Genomic DNA, 16,471 nt, shown 5'->3' on the forward strand with positions numbered 1-16,471 from the left:
CACAGAAATCCAGGAGGTTGTAATACCTACTATGAGAACTTATATTCTAATAAGATGTAAAACACAGAAGAATGGACAGATTCCTAGGAAAAACTGAATTATGAGAACCAAATTAAGAAGATATAAAAATTCTAAATAATCTAGTGTCAGCCAATGAAATTGAAAATGTAATTAAAAATTTACTAACAAAGAAAAGCCTAGGCATTAATAGAGTCTATGTATGAGAAATTTAGAGACTAACTAATGACACTAATGATGAAATTCTTTAAAGAAACTGAAAGGGAAGGAGTACTTCCAAAATAATTCATGGAAGTAAGTATTACACTGATTACAACACTAGAGAAATTCTCAACCAAAAAAAGAAAACTGCAAGCCAATCTCTCTAATGAACGTAACTGCAAAAATTCTTAATAAGATATGGGTAAATAGAATGCAGCAAATCATCAAGCAGATTGTACATTATGACCAATTAGGAGTCATCCCAAGAATGCAAAGATTCTTTAAGATACAGAAATCAATAAATGTAATATACCATATTAACAGGACAAAGAAAACATCACATGATCATCTCAACAGATGCTCATGAGTAGGAAGAACCAACATAGTGAATGGCCATATCTCCAAAGTGGCTATACAGATTTAATGCAATCCCAATCAAAATACCATTGACATACCTCACAGATCTAGAGAAAACACTCTTAAAATTCATTTGGAAACACAGGAGACCTAGAATAACAAAGGCAGTTCTGGGGAACGAACACAAATAAGGGGACATCACGATCCTGACCTGAAATCATACTGCAAAGGTACTGTGATAAAATCAGTACGATACTGGCAAAAAACAAACAAAAAATAAAATAAAAATTAAAAAAAAATAAGAAAAGCAGCAAAAAAACCAGTCCTAAGTATCAGTGGACTAGTGGACTAGAATAGAAGGTGCAGATGCAACTACAAAGACATTCAGCAACCTTATCCTTGGTAAAGGAACCAAACATGGTCACTAGAAGAAAGATAGTCTCTTTAATAAATGGTGCTAGAAAAACTGACTTTTCACATGCTGAAGACTAACACTAGAACCATGTCTATTATTGTGCATTAAACTAAAGTCAAAATGGAGCAAAGATCTAATGTTAAAATAGAAATACTAAATTTACTGAAAGAGAAAATAGGAAAAAGCTTGAAGACAAAGACTTGATAACAAAATTCAGATTGCAAGGGAAATAGAAAAGAATTAACAAATGGGATCTCACTTTTTTAAAAAAAGCTTTTGCACAACAAAAGAAATCACCAACGGAGTGAAAAGACAACCCACAGAGTGGGAAAAATTTATAGCCAGCTGTCCCACAGAAAAAGGATTTGTACCTAGAACATATAAAAATTTGAAAAAAAAGTCAGCCTCCCCCCAATTCAAAGACCCAATTCAAAAATGGGCACACATTTCAAAATTCTGAAATGGACACACACTTCTCAGGTGAAGACATACAAATGGCAAACAAATAGGTGAAGAAACATTCAACATCATTAGTTAATTGAGAGATGGAAATGAAAACAACACTGAGATTCCATCTTACCCCAGAACGGATGGCTAACATCAAAAAGTCAACCAATAACAAATGCTGGAGGGGCTGTGTGGAAAAAGGAACCTTGTCCACTCCTGATATGAGTGTAGACTGATACAGCTGTTGTAGAAATCAGTGTGGAGATTCCTTAGAATCTTAGAATTTTACAATAGGATTAGAGGTCCTATTCCACTTAGCTATCACACCAATATATGTGCACCCATATTTATAGCAATACATTGTATAATAGCTAACACTTGGAAACAACCCAAATACCCATCAACTGAGGAATGGATAAAAAAGATTTTTTTAAAAATAATTGAATACTATTCAACCATAAAAATGGATAAACTGGAGATTTCTTTATTAGGTAAATGGATGCAACTCGAGACCATACTCGTAAATGAAATAAATCATGTCTGTATGTGTAAATACCATACTGTCTCACTAATGTGAGAAATGGCACCAGGGAATAAGATCCTAACATTAAATAGATATTGAGAACTGGGAAGAAAATGTTCAAAAGCAAAGACAAATTGAGATGGGGGAAAACAGAAAGGTAGGAAGAGAAAAAGAAAAAAAAAAAAAAACATGGCTATACACAAGATAGTTAAGAGAATTATGCCCAAATCCTGTAATCTGAATAACTACTTCTAAGATAACTATAACACATTAACTAGTGTTAATTTCCTACTATTTTTTGAAACCTTGTATAATTTTCATCCTTTTTTGGTTTTGTTTTTAAAATAATAAAAAAGATAGTTATTCAGCTAGTTTTAAGGTTAACTGAAAATAAATGTTTGTGGTAACACTGTTAGGACAAGGTATCTTTGCCTATATTTTGTACTCTGAATAACTACTACAAAGGCTACAAAGCTATTAATTGTTATAACTCTCCCATTGAACTGTTTTAAAAATCTGTTTCGTTATTTTCATATTTTTCTTCTTTAAAATAAAAATTCCTATCCTCATGACAATTAAACAAAACTATTGCTATTACAGGAATCTTACAGTAGATATGATATGAGAAACTAAGCCATCGTGAAGGCTTATATGTGGATTATCAGTCTGTGGATTCAGCATGATACATCTTTATGATACACAGTTCAGAGTTGCAAAAAGTCAAAAACAGGAAAAGACCAAAAAATCAATGACAGATAAAAAGTAAGGTATCTAGTTTCATTAAGAAGTTAACATGATTCTTGTAAAAGTTTAGAAGGATCAAATAGTAACATGTTTCATACAATAAGCTTTTTTACACTTATAAATGAAATTCCAAGTGTTATGCTAAAAGTCAAAAACAGAAAATATGTAATACCAGATAAAGAAGTTAGCAACCACTATTTTTTCCGAAAAGAAAGAAATCCAACTTAAAAATTCCTTCAAACACTGAAAAATGCATTAAAAACTATAGTAACCACCATGTCATGAAATGTAAATGCGTACTATATACTCAGCACCACCAAAATTAACCAAATTAAATGTAAAGTTTCATTTACAAAAAAATAAAGTAAAACAGTGATTTAAGCTGCACACACACAGTGTAAAAACCAATTTCTTTTTTCTTTGTAGTCAAGGACAGATTTCTAGATGGTATTATATGGCTAGTCCATAGACACTGATCTTAACTAGATTATGAATACTAATAATGAGGCCTCTTTTTTATCTTTTAAAATTGTAAATAAGAGGCTCATAGATATCAAGCAATGGGCTTTTGGTTACACCTCTCCATCTTGGACAGTGCAGCCACTACAATGCTAATGATGGCGCTGGATGCAGCACACTTGAATGGATCAAGATCTTTAGGGCTTATGCACCTTCATGCTGTGTTCCAGCCAGGAAGCAGGCAGCAGATTCTTCCTTCCACTCACTTTACTTCATTGCTTCATTTTGTTTTTAAGTACAAGCTTTAACTCTTACTAATTGCAAGCTGCTTTAAAATAAGGGCTATATTTTTTATGTCTATTTCTTCAAATATCCTGAAGAGCATTTGGCAAACAGATGTTCGATAAATATCCAGTGAGTACACAAAGGGAGATGTATGATTTTAAAAAGTAGTATTAACTTTATTATCTTCATATCATTAATAGGTTCTAAGTTTCTTTTGGATAAAAGCTTTGGAAAGACAATTTTGTTGAGAAACTTTTGGAATTTTCAGTGGCAGTTAAGAGATACCTTGTTCAGCTTGACACACTTCCGTTAGATGTGTGACCCTGGGTAAATGTAGCTCCACTCTTTTCTTCCTCATCAGAGTAACATAAGTCGTAAGAGTAAAGAATTATGTAGCACATGGTGCTTTCCAGACACTGTCTTGGGAGCTTTACAGGTGTCACTTCCTTTAAACCTCATAAGATTTGAGCATTTATGGTACCCAAAATGACACATATAAATAATAGCTGAACAGATCTGAAGCCAAATCGCCTAGCTCAGGTGTAAGTTCTCTTAATTATTATGCACCAAGTTTTCAATAAAATAAACATAGAAAAAGAAGATTCAAGATATATTATGTACAGGCAGAACTGCCCCATGATGAATATGACCATTGTGTATAATTATGTGTACTGATAAAGTTAATAATAAAAAAGTATATTTGTAACTATAAAAATTGCATGTGTTGTCACTGGCCCTAAGACTTCAATATGTGATGTCTCTCTCCAACAGCTCAGAAATAGACATATGATAAATAATTTTATATGACAATTGCACAACTTGATGTATCTTTCTAAAAAAAAATCAATAACCTTTCATATACGTTTGAAGTGTTAAGAATTACAACCTTAAATTCTGGCTTGATTTTGGCCTTTTAAAATGAAAGTATGGCCAAATTAATATTCCCTGATTCTTTTTTTTATAAGATGATACTGTGTGCACGGTGTTAGGAGAAAATAGGCCAGAGGTGATATTGTAAACGAGTTCTCCAAGTTGTGTTCTACATGAGATAAACCCGGGAAGGGGGAGTTATCCCAGGATCCTTTGCTTACATATGCTTTTAAAGAAAAGCAATGATTGACATATCAGTTGTTCCACTGTCAGACTAAACTATCATGAACTTTGCTGTCTATCATAATTAGTTCTTCACACATCCACTTGTAACATTCTTTCTTGTTCTGATAAGTATTCATAAATCCTCTTTCACCAACCCCTAGGGAACTATCTATCTGATGACTCACAAAAAGCAGCAAGTGAACCACTTATCTCTAAGATTCTCCACTGAGCACATAAATTTCGCTTCCTACCATTTGGTGATATATGAAAAGCATGCAATGTCTCAACTAAGCCCTTGGTTTGCTACATAGAAACGGGCTTTAAAACTTGGAGTGTAACAGATAAGACGGCCTCTAAAATAGTTTTTCTCCATTTATAAAGTGCCCACTAACAATGACATTTTTAATATTTCTATGTTAACTACAAATATTAAATTATTTTAGTAGTTTAAGAAAGATAAAACTTCATTTTTGCTTAGTGAACTCCAGCTTTTTGCCTTACAAATTTAAGATATTTGGTGGCATAATGCACGCAATGGAACAGGAATCTACAAGTAGAGGAACTCAGCTGATCATGTCACTGTGATGTCTCTGGGTTGAAGATATTTATTTCACCCATGAAATGGGAATGGCAATAAAAATATCTCTGCCAAGCTATTTATACCAAAGGGACTAGAAAGTCACGGAGTTTAAAATATTTATGTCTAACATGCCCAAAATAATTCCTCAAAAGGAAGTTTTATAAAGTAATTTATGAAATAATATGCTTTAAACTAGTGGGTTTGAAGCAGGTAGTTATAAATAAAATACAGTAATATAGAAAGGAAGCTTTATATTTGAAAATATAGTGGGGGTCACACATGAGGCAAAACTTTGGATATTTATCCATTAGTGTTTGCGTATCCTAGCATGAAGAGTGTCCACAGTCATTAGCATGAACCATGACTTTGGAGTCTATCTATGTGAACCACTGTGAGAGTTGCTCTGAATGTGTTCCTTTCAGTTCTTAGAGTCACACGTGGAGAACAGATGTGATTCCAGGTGTTGAGATGAGCAAACTGAGGCACCAAGAGGCCAAGCAACTTGCTGAAGTTTGTAAAGCAAACAGTGGTGACTCCCACAGGGCAGATCATAATGGCTGAATATGGATCACGTTCTTAAAGAAGCCTCCTTCAGATTCTGTTGACTGTCAGCCTCCCCATTGATACTGAGCAGTGTAGGAACACTCAGTTAAAGCTTGTTTTCTTTCCTGTTTTCCTTCCTTCCTTTTCTCCTTCCCTCCTTTCCTTACTTCCTTATTTCCTCCCTCCCTTTCTTTTTTCCTTCCTTCTTTCTTCGCTTCTCAGTCCCCCTGCTTCTCTTTCTGAGTCTCCCTTCCTCCCTCCACCCCTGTCTTTTCCCTTCTACCTTCCTCCCCAGTCATTTGCTTTTTAAAAATAAATGTAAATAGGTATTTCCAAAGGCCCTAGAGTCAACCAACCTTAGCAGGAGGAAGCAGAAAGTACGCCTAGATCCCTGGAGCCCAGCCTATTTGGGACTCTTGCACCATCTGGGTGCAGAGCAAGGGCTGGGCAGATCTGGGGCACCTGCATCTGCCTCCTGGGGTGGCTGGAGGACTGTGGATTTCTCAGCAAGCAGGCGAGCATCACCAGTTCCAGAGGCCCTGTGGCCTGCGGTAAGTGCTCAGTGCACTCTGCCCCAAACCCAGACTGTTCGGGACCCTCCAGGCTTCTGGGTGCAGTGAAGTGGCTAAGTGGGTCTGAGGCATCTACATCTGCCTCCCTATTCCGACTGCGCTCGGAGAACTGTGGAGTTTCCAACAAGCAGGTGGGCGCACAGTGTCCCTGGAGCCCAGCTTGTCTGGAACTACGGAGTTCTAAACAGGCAGAAGAGGGCCACTGGTTCTAGAGGCTCAGTGGCTTGGGGGAACTGGGTGTCAGAGTCCCAGGAGCTGCGAACATAGAAGTAAATTTCCAACAGACCCTGAGGAAGCTTTCGAATAAAACCTGAAACACAGCAATATAGGAAAATGACAAAATGAAAGACCAAATTAAACCTCAAACCTCCAGTCCATCTCCAGAAACCCTAGGAGTGATGTATATAGAAGAAAATATATGCCATACACCTCAAATATCGGACGTAATAGCTACTGAAATAAACAAGCAACTCCAGGAAGCTTTAAAGGAATTCAAACTCGAAATAATCTCCCAGGTAAAAGAAGAAATGATAAAAGAAATGAAAGAGATTCTGAAAATATCTAAAGAAAACACAGTTAAAAAATCGGAGGAAATAAACAAAAAGATAGAATCCCTAGGTGAGCAATATAAGAAACAAACAGAATACATAAAGCAGATGCATAGAGTTATACAGGAAATGAAAAACTCCACTGAAAGCTGTAAAAACCGCCTCAATGAAAGTGAAGATAGAATTTCAGACCTTGAAGACAGGATTGCAGCTAGTGAACAGGAAAGGAAAGATCTTTTAAAAATAACAAGGAATCAGGAAATAACAATTCAACAACTGCAAGATGATGCAAAGAAAAATAACATAAGATTGATAGGGATTAATGAAAAAGAAGGGGACAACATAAAGGATGACAAGAGGATATTTAGAGAAGTAACAGCTGAAAATTTCCCAAGCATGAGATCAGAAACTGACATCAGGTTCAGTGAGGCCTATAGAACTCTATATAGTCATAACCAAAATAAAACTACACCCAGACATACAATAATCACCATCCCAGAAATCCAACACAAGAATAGATTATTAAAAGCTGTCAGAGAGAAAAGACAGATCACTTATAAAGGAAAACCTATCAGAATCACAGCAGACTTCTCAGCACAAACAATAAAGTCAAGAAAAGCATGGAGTGAAGTATTCCAGATCCAGATGACTTCCAACCTAGACTGATGTACCCTGCAAAACTATCATTCAAAATTGATGGTGCAATACGATACTTCCATGACAAAGAACAGCTGAAGAACTTCATGAACACCAAGCCAACCCTCCAAAAAATATTGTGAGACAGTTTAGATACACAAAGGAAAAAAACCACTAAGCAAAGCAGATAATTAAACAGAACAGAAAGATAAAGATGCAACAGCAGAGAGATGACATGTCAACAATAAACCAGCACATAACAGTTATAACCATTAATGTAAATGGTCTCAATGCACCAATCAAAAAAAAAAAAAACAGACTAACAGAATGGATCAAGAAACAAAATCCAACCATATACTGTTTACAGGAAACCCATCTAACCCAGAAGGATACTCAAAGACTGAAAGTCAAAGGATGGAAAACAATACTTCACACAACAGGAATCCAAAAAGAAGTAGGAGTAGCCACTCTGTTTGCAGACAATGTGAACTTTAAACCAACAATGACCATAAAGGACAAGAAGGTCACTACATACTCGTTAGGGGAAAACTCCAAGAGGAAGAGATAACTATCTTAAATACATATGCATCAAACTCCAGAGCACCCAGTTATATAAAACAACTATTAACAGAAAGGAAAAATCAAATTATCAGTAACACAATTGTAACAGGAGACCTTAACACACCACTGACACCAAGGGACAGATCAACCAGACAGAAAATGAGCAAAGAAATAACAGAAGTGAATCATACCTGTGAACAAATGGACTTGATAGACATATACAGAATGTTCCACCCAACAACATCAGAATATACGTTCTTCTCAGCAGTACATGGGTCATTCTCTAAAACAGACCATATATTACCTCACAGAACATATTTAAACAAATGCAAAAGAGTTGAAATCATCCCTTGCATATTATCGGATCATAGCGCTCTGAAATTAGAAATTAGTGATAAAAGATACGGCAAAAATCCCACAAACACATGGAAACTGAATAACACACTCTTGAATAATCAGTGGGTCACAGAAGAAATTAAACAATACCTACAAGAAAATGAAAATGCAGATACAACTTACCGGAATCTGTGGGATGCAAGGAAAGCTGTCCTCAGAGGAAAATTTATTGCACTGAGTTCCCACATCAGGAAAACAGAATACAAATAAATAACCTGATGCTACACCTCAAACAGCTAGAAAAAGAAGAGCAAGTCAAGCCCAAAGCCAAAAGAAGAGAGGAAATTATAAAAATCAGAGCAGAAATTAATGCAATAGAGACTAAGAAAACAATCCAAAGAATCAACGAATCAAAGAGTTGGTTCTTTGAAAGAATAAATAAAATCGATAAGCCCCTAGCCAACCTTATTACAAAAAGGGAAGAAAAAGCTCAAAGTCAAGCAATAAGAAACGAAAAAGGAGAAATCACTACAGACTCTACAGAAATACAGATCATCAACACCCATTTCGAAAACCTCTACTCTAAAAGGTTTGATAACACAGAATAGACAGATTCTTAGAAACATGTGATGTACCAAAGCTAGATCAAGAGGATGTAAAACTGCTGAATAACCCAATCTCTATTAATGAAATTGAAAATGTAATTAAGTCCTTACCTACAAAGAAGAGCCCAGGCCCAGATGGATTCACTGCAGAATTCTACAAGAAATACAAAGAAGACCTAATGCCGACACTCCTCAAACTATTCAACGAAATTGAAAGGGAAGCAATCCTTCCTAAGTCATTCCTGGAAGCAAATATTACTCTAGTACCAAAACCCGAGAAAGACCCAACTAAAAAAGAGAACTATAGACCAATCTCCCTAATGAACACAGATGCAAACATCCTTAATAAAATATTGGCAAATAGGATACAGCAAATCATCAAGAAGATTATACACCATGACCAAGTGGGATTCATCCCAGGCATGCAGGGATGGTTCAACATACGTAAATCAATAAATGTAATCCACCATATCAATAAAGCCAAAAGTAAGAATCACATGATCATTTCTATAGATGCAGAAAAAGCCTTCGATAAGGTCCAACATTCATTCATGATAAGAACTTTACAGAAAATTGGAATAGATGGTCTTTACCTCAGTATAATAAAGGTCATGTATGACAAACCAACAGCCAGCATCATACTAAATGGCCCAAAATTGAAGGCCTTTACTTTAAAATCAGGCACAAGACAAGGATGTCTTTTATCACCACTCCTATTTAATATAGTACTGGAAGTACTAGCCAGAGCAATTAGACAAGAGAGAGAAATAAAAGGGGTAAAGGTACAAAAAGAAGAAGTTAAATTGTCATTGTTTGCAGATGACATGATACTCTACATAGAAGACTCCCTAAACTCCATTGAAAGTCTCTTAGATATAATAAATAAATTCAGTAATGTAGCTGGATATAAAATCAATACTCAGAAATCAATAGCATTCCTATACACTAACAACAAAATCACAGAAAGGGAAATAAGAGAAACCACACTCTTCATACTAGCAGGCAAAAAAAAAAAAAAAAAAAAAAAAAAGAAATATTTAGGAATTACTCTTACGAAAGAAGTGAAAGACTTATACAGGGAAAATGGAACCAGAAGAGACCTAGAATAGCAAAGGCAATTCTAAGCAGCAAAGGCAAGGCAGGAGGCATCACAATCCCTGACTTGAAGTTATACTACAAAGCAACAGTAGCAAAATCAACATGGTACTGGAATCAAAACAGAGCAGAGGATCAATGGAATAGATTAGAAGATACAACCACAACTACAAACACACTCAACCATCTTATCTTTGATAAAGGAGCCAAGCAGGTTCACTGGAAGAATGGCAGTCTTTTTAATAAATGGTGTTGGAAAAACGGGCTCTTCATTTCCTGAAAACTAAAGTTAGACCCATGCCTATCACCATGTACTAAATTAAAATCTAAATGGGTCAAAGATCTGAATATTAAAACAGAACACTAAATCTATTGGAAGACAAATTGGGTAGAAACCTTGAAGACATAGGGGTAGGAATGATTTCATGAACAGGACTCAAACCGCATGGGAAATACTTCCCAGAATCAATAACTGGGACCACCTCTTGTTAAAAAGTTTCTGCATGTCAAAACAAATCTCCAGCATAGTGAAAAGAAAACCCACAAACTGGGAAAAGATCTTAGTGAACTCCCCCTCAGACAAGAGACTTTTGTCTAAAACATATAAAGAATTAAAAAAACTCAGACCCCCAAAATTCAAAGGTTCAATCCAAAAATAGGCATCTGAGATGAATACACACTTCTCAGATGAAGAAATACAAATGGCAAATAAATACATGAAAAAATGTTCATCATCATTGGTCATTAGAGAAATGTAAATTAAAACCACACTGAGATTCCATCTCACTCCTGAAAGAATGGCTAGGATCAAGACAACCAACAACAACAATTGCTAGAGAGGCTGTGGGGAGAAAGGAACTCTCCTGCACTTTTGGTGGGAGTGTAGACTGGTACAATCTTTGTGGAGGTTAGTCTGGAGATTTCTCAAAACGCTGGGATTGGAAGTCCCATTTGTTCCAGCTATTCCACTTCTAGGCACATTCTCAGAAGAACTGAAGGCATCATACCACAGTGATATATGTGCACCTGTGTTTATAGCAGCACAATTTGTAATCGCCAGATTTTGGAAACAACCCAAGTGTCCATCAACTGAGGAATGGATAAAAAAGTTGTGGTATTTCTATACAATGGAGTATTACTCAGCTATAAAGAAGGATCACATTGAGATATTTATCAATAAATGTGCACGGCTGGAGACCATCCTCCTAAGTGAAATAAATCAATCTCGCATGTGTGAATACCGAATAGTTTCCCTAATGTAAGTAATGATTCAAATATATAAAAATATGTGGTAATCATGATTCCCCATTATATGGCCTTGAAGCCTTATAAAGTTTTCACTTATTAATTGGAATGGCTTTATTCTGGGCTGCTTGATATGGAAATATTTGAAGCTATAGTATATGAAGTTATATTCAAATATTTCAAGGAAAAAGACACTATGGTAACTACTATTAAGTCGGGTTATTTGGTGGTGAATCACTAGGTTGCTGAAACAGTTATGCTTTGACCTGTATTGTTATGTTATTATGTCTCCTTTTATCTCAATCTCTCCCTTATTCATTAAAAAATTATTTAGTTATTTTTTATGATTTTTTAATTAAGGGGAAAAATAAAAAAAATTAACAGGATATATTATACTGACTTTCCTGATTTCCTATTAACTTGAAGTCCTGTAATACTCCCACTATCTTGTTTTCATTGATTAGACTCTGTTCCGTTCTATATGACAGTATCAAGTTTGAGGGTATAGGCAACTACTTTGAAGGCATTAAGATTCACTATGATGCCCATTCTAGTTTGACTATTTTCTCCTTTAGAAGTCCTGTAATGTTTACAATGTTTAGGTTTTATTGGTCTTGTTCTCTACTGTTTTGTTCAACTTTATAATACCTAATGAGATAGACAATTCTTTTTAAGGATGCAAGAGGCATTATGGTAACCATTGTTTGTGGTTTTTTTTTTTTTTTTTTTTTTTGTCTTTTTCATTTTTATCGGTACCAGGGATCGAACTCATGACCGCCTGCTTGCAAGGCAGGTGCTTATGCCGCTGAGCTAAATCCCCAGCCCCTGGTAACCATTGTTGATAACCTTGTACTCTGTTTTTACATCATGTGCTATGTCTATCCTTGGTTTTGACTAACAGCTTTGTTTTGCCATATTTCACTTTATTCTCTTCCAAAAAAAAAAAAGTAATGGGAACTAAGGAGTAATAAAACCCAAAATGTGTAAATTTTGTTGTAAAAAAGAGAGGGGAAAAAAAGTGCTCTAAAGGATACAACTGCAAGTGTGTTAAAAAGATGACCATATTAATGTTTTTGGTTGGATCACTGAACACAAATGTTTGCAGTTTCACTGTTTGAATGTCCAGTTTGTATGCTTTGATACTGTGACTTGAGCAAATATCTCTAAGATGATGTGTAATCTATTAACTGGTGATTTCTTACTGTTTTTTTTTTTTTTGTAGTTCTGTATTACTTGTACTCTTACACTGCTTACACTGCTTTGTTTTGTTTTGTTTTTTTCTCTTTTTCCTTTTAAATAAAATTTAAAAAAAAAAAGAAAGAAAGAAAAAAAGGAAGTGTGCCTAAACAAAACTGATCAGGCACAGCATTATCTTGTACATTATTCTCATGGTTCATCCAACTGCCCAATTTTTAAACAGAACTTCACTGTGTTCTCAAGTAAGTTACCTAATTTGGAACATGGTATTAGTTTGAAGCAAAGAAAAAAGCATGTTTTTCAGGAAGAACTTTTGCTACAGAAAGTTTCTCTTTTCTTTTAAGAAAGTTTTTTTGAAAGTCAGTAAATTATCAGCCCTCTTGAGAATAAAAATGTATTCTACCCCATGACTGAGGACCCGTGCCTGCTGTTGTTGTTTAGACAGCGGTTCACTTAGCCATTCATGGCTGCTTCCCAGTCTCCTTCATGCTCTTCGCTATGCGCTGTAAGAATCGGGCATGTTCCATATTCACTTAGTTGTCTGGCAGCTCATTTCATTTCTGTTGTTGCTAATAAGTCTTTATACTGCAGGATGTTGACAAGTGTTTACAAACTGGCTCTTTGGAAAAAAGAAAGAGAGCACAGATCCCTACCATTTGTTTATTTCTGTGTGGTGGAGAAACTCCCATCATGGTTGATTTCAAGCTGACAGGAAGAATGTCTGCACTGGAACTTGGATGTGGGAAGAGGCAATGGATTACCTGCTCTCAGACCACAGCAAGAGATTACTTTTAGAGGACCTGGTCTCATAGTGCAGTCGCTGGAAAATAACGCCACCCGCGAACTTGTCAGAAATACAAATTCTCAGTGCCAAAAAGATCTACTGAATCAGAAACCAGAAGCGTGGCACAGCACGTTTGCTCTATGCTCTGCCTACCTGCCTGGGGCAGGGAACTATCCACAACTGTAAAAGAAGCCACAGCCTTCTACTAGGATGTAAGACAAAATAAGCCAATATGCACGCAACTTCAGTTCCGGTGCTGAAAGAATAATTAGTACATTTCGCAGTTTTTAAAATACACTTAAAACTGTGTTTGATTAATGTCCTATTTTTTAAAATAGTATCTTAGTTTCCAAATAAGTTATCTGGTTTGGAAAGGACATTAATTTGAAACTAAAGAGGCATATATCTTAATTAAAAAGTATCCATTTGTCTGAAAAAGTCACTTTGAAGAACAAATTATCACTGCAAATATGATTCCACTAAATAATATTTCTCATGCTGATCTATTCTAAACAAGAACTAGTACCTAAAAAAGAAATTTGAACTAAAAATATCCAATTGAAATAATGAATTAATATCTGATTACTTTCCCCCAATTTACCAGATTTCATTTTACTAAATAAAATTTAAGTTTTAAAATTAATTAGGACTTGATACACTACATGGATGTATAAAGTTACAGCACAATCAATAATGCATAATTTATAGAACTGCTTCATCAAAGAGAATTTTTAAAATATGAAATCATGGCAATGAAATTGACTTTAAACTGGACAAGTTTTGTGCAATAAAAATGTGTAAAATATTCTCTTTGAAAACGTCAATATGGTGGTGTATTGATAAAGCTAAATAAATTGGAAACAAATCATGATTTAAAATTTTAATTTAATCACACTACTAAGTAACTTTTGGGAAACCTGATTGCAATATTGCTATTGATGAAATTTACTATGACAGAGACGTGTTACCTTTCACCCAGGATTTTACACACTACAAAGACTGAGCAGGGTTAGATGCCCTGACATTTTCTGACATTTGGACAGAAGTCACAAAATTAGCCTGAGCAGAGTTGAGACTTGAGATAAATGGCAAACTGCAGGTGAGAAAAGAACAAGAGTCAGAGTAAATCCAGTCCACCCGTGACTTGAGGATGCCTTTTCACGACTTGAGAATGTAATGGGAACAAGCATTTTTATGAGGTAAATGAAAAGAACTCAGTTTTAAATATTCTGAATTTTAAATATTCTGAATTTCATGTACTGTTCTGAAAGTTTTACATAACAAATAATAAAATGCATCAAATAATAAAATTTTCACTGCAATCCCTCAAATATGATACTGTTTTATTATTTCCATTTACCAGCTGAGGGCCTGAGGGCTGATGCAATTTGCCCCAGACACACAGCGCTGGGACTTAGATCAAGGAAAATCATCTTACAGCATTGGCTCTTTTCTATTAGTTCATTTATTTATCTATCTGTTGTGAGCAGTAGCGACATTAAAGTGGTCCAAAATCAAAATGATACCAAGTGGTAATTATGCAGAATCCTTGCTTCTAATGCTTTTCTTCTTCTCCATACCTGGTTCTTCTTTATGAAATTACATGGAAATATGAATTGTTAGATTTGTTTATCCACCTTTGATACTGTTTAGCTTTACTTATTTTTCTTTTTAACTGAGAAATGTACTTTTGTACAATATTATACATAAACTTTTCCCCTCATTCCTTTGCCTCTATCCTCTCCTTCTTTCTTTCCCTTCTCCTTTCTTATTTCTTTAATTTTTTGTTAGTATATTAATAGCTACTGTAATACAATATGTTACCAACATAAATTCATATTATGTTATAGAAATCTGCCTATCTGAATTCTGGGTAATGATGGTCTCCTTTTACTAAAAAGTAATGCAATAACTTTCCCCAAATGTTGTGTCTTATATAAGGCAAAAATTAATGTTGTTTGCCCTGAGCCTCATTAAATATACCTTTGTTAGAAGATTTTCCAGCAGAAACATGAACTTTTCATTTCATAACATAGACGATGCAACTCAACACGCTTTTTATGAACATCACAGGGAGGGTATGCAGTTTTTGTTAGGCAAAAATGGAAGTGAAAATAAACCACCTCAAAACCAGTTCCCCATTTGGTATAATCATTTAAGTTTCTACAATTTATGTATAAATATCTTCACTGTATTTCAGCTTTCACAAGCCAACCCACAAACCTTCAGCATGGTTTCTGGGAACTTAATGCTACTTCATTATCATCAAGATATAAAAATGAACCACAGATTTATGAAATCTTTTTATGGGCTGAAATACATCAAGCCTATATAATTTAAGGCCTACTAATGCCAAAAGTGTTGGCACTAGTCCATAACCATTTGGAGATTAAATAACTATTGTGTTACACTTGGAGACCAATGATTATATGTTTGTTTCCATATTCTGAAAGTCCAGTGCAGACTAGTTCACCACAGTTGGATTTATCAAATTCCATTCATGGCTACGATTGCATCTATATTCCTAGACCAACTTATAAAGGGTCCAGTAAGAAGTTAAGACTTTGGAAAAACGTTAACACATGCAAGAATGATGTAAGTGAGATGCAGGTCACTAGTTTCAATTTAGGTCAATATCAACATCTGGTCACTTGCCACTGTGTTTGGCCTACAGGTATGTTTTTACACATATATGGTATCAAAAAACTAACCATGAATCAGTATTTAAAAGAAAGAAAGCAGTTTGGAGAAGCCTGGGCTCATATTTCCACATGGAAGCCTTGTGGGAGATCTGAGTCTTTATTTGATCAAGATTTGCTTTGCGTTGGCTGCAGTCAGAACCACTTCTGTTACATTGCGTGTGTCAAGGCCACTTATCTGACCACTAAAAGACTACTTATCTGAAAAGTTAAATCTCTTAAAGGATAAAAAAGTAAGAGCATATTATTTTTTCCTTGTCCTTGTCTCACCTAATTCATTGAAGATTCATCCTGGAGAGAGGACTGGTGTTGATGCTAAGACTATCAGAAACCCTGCTGCTAAAGTTTCCAATGTCCTCCAATGTTCATGTCCTGGAAAACTGATCCTCACACAGCAAGGCTGACCAGCAGGACTTTAAGAAGTAGTTTGACTATTATTTTTTTTTGAAGTCCTTTAAGGTCTCCAGTGTAGGTTTTATTGGCCTTGTTCTGTACTGTTTTGATCAATTCTATTATATCTGATGAT

The 16,471-nt window shown here is 35.2% G+C and overlaps 1 protein-coding gene across 3 annotated transcripts in view; it reads right to left on the bottom strand.

The window, feature by feature from the left end:
• Slit2 (slit guidance ligand 2) overlaps positions 1-16,471 on the bottom strand; it is a 345,916-nt gene that overhangs the window by 12,242 nt on the left and 317,203 nt on the right. The window lies entirely within an intron of this gene.

The sequence above is a fragment of the Cavia porcellus genome, unplaced genomic scaffold (assembly GCF_034190915.1).
Source record: "Cavia porcellus strain 051 isolate PalLab524CR breed Dunkin Hartley unplaced genomic scaffold, mCavPor4.1 scaffold_18, whole genome shotgun sequence".
In the NCBI taxonomy this organism is placed as follows: Eukaryota; Metazoa; Chordata; class Mammalia; order Rodentia; family Caviidae; genus Cavia; species Cavia porcellus.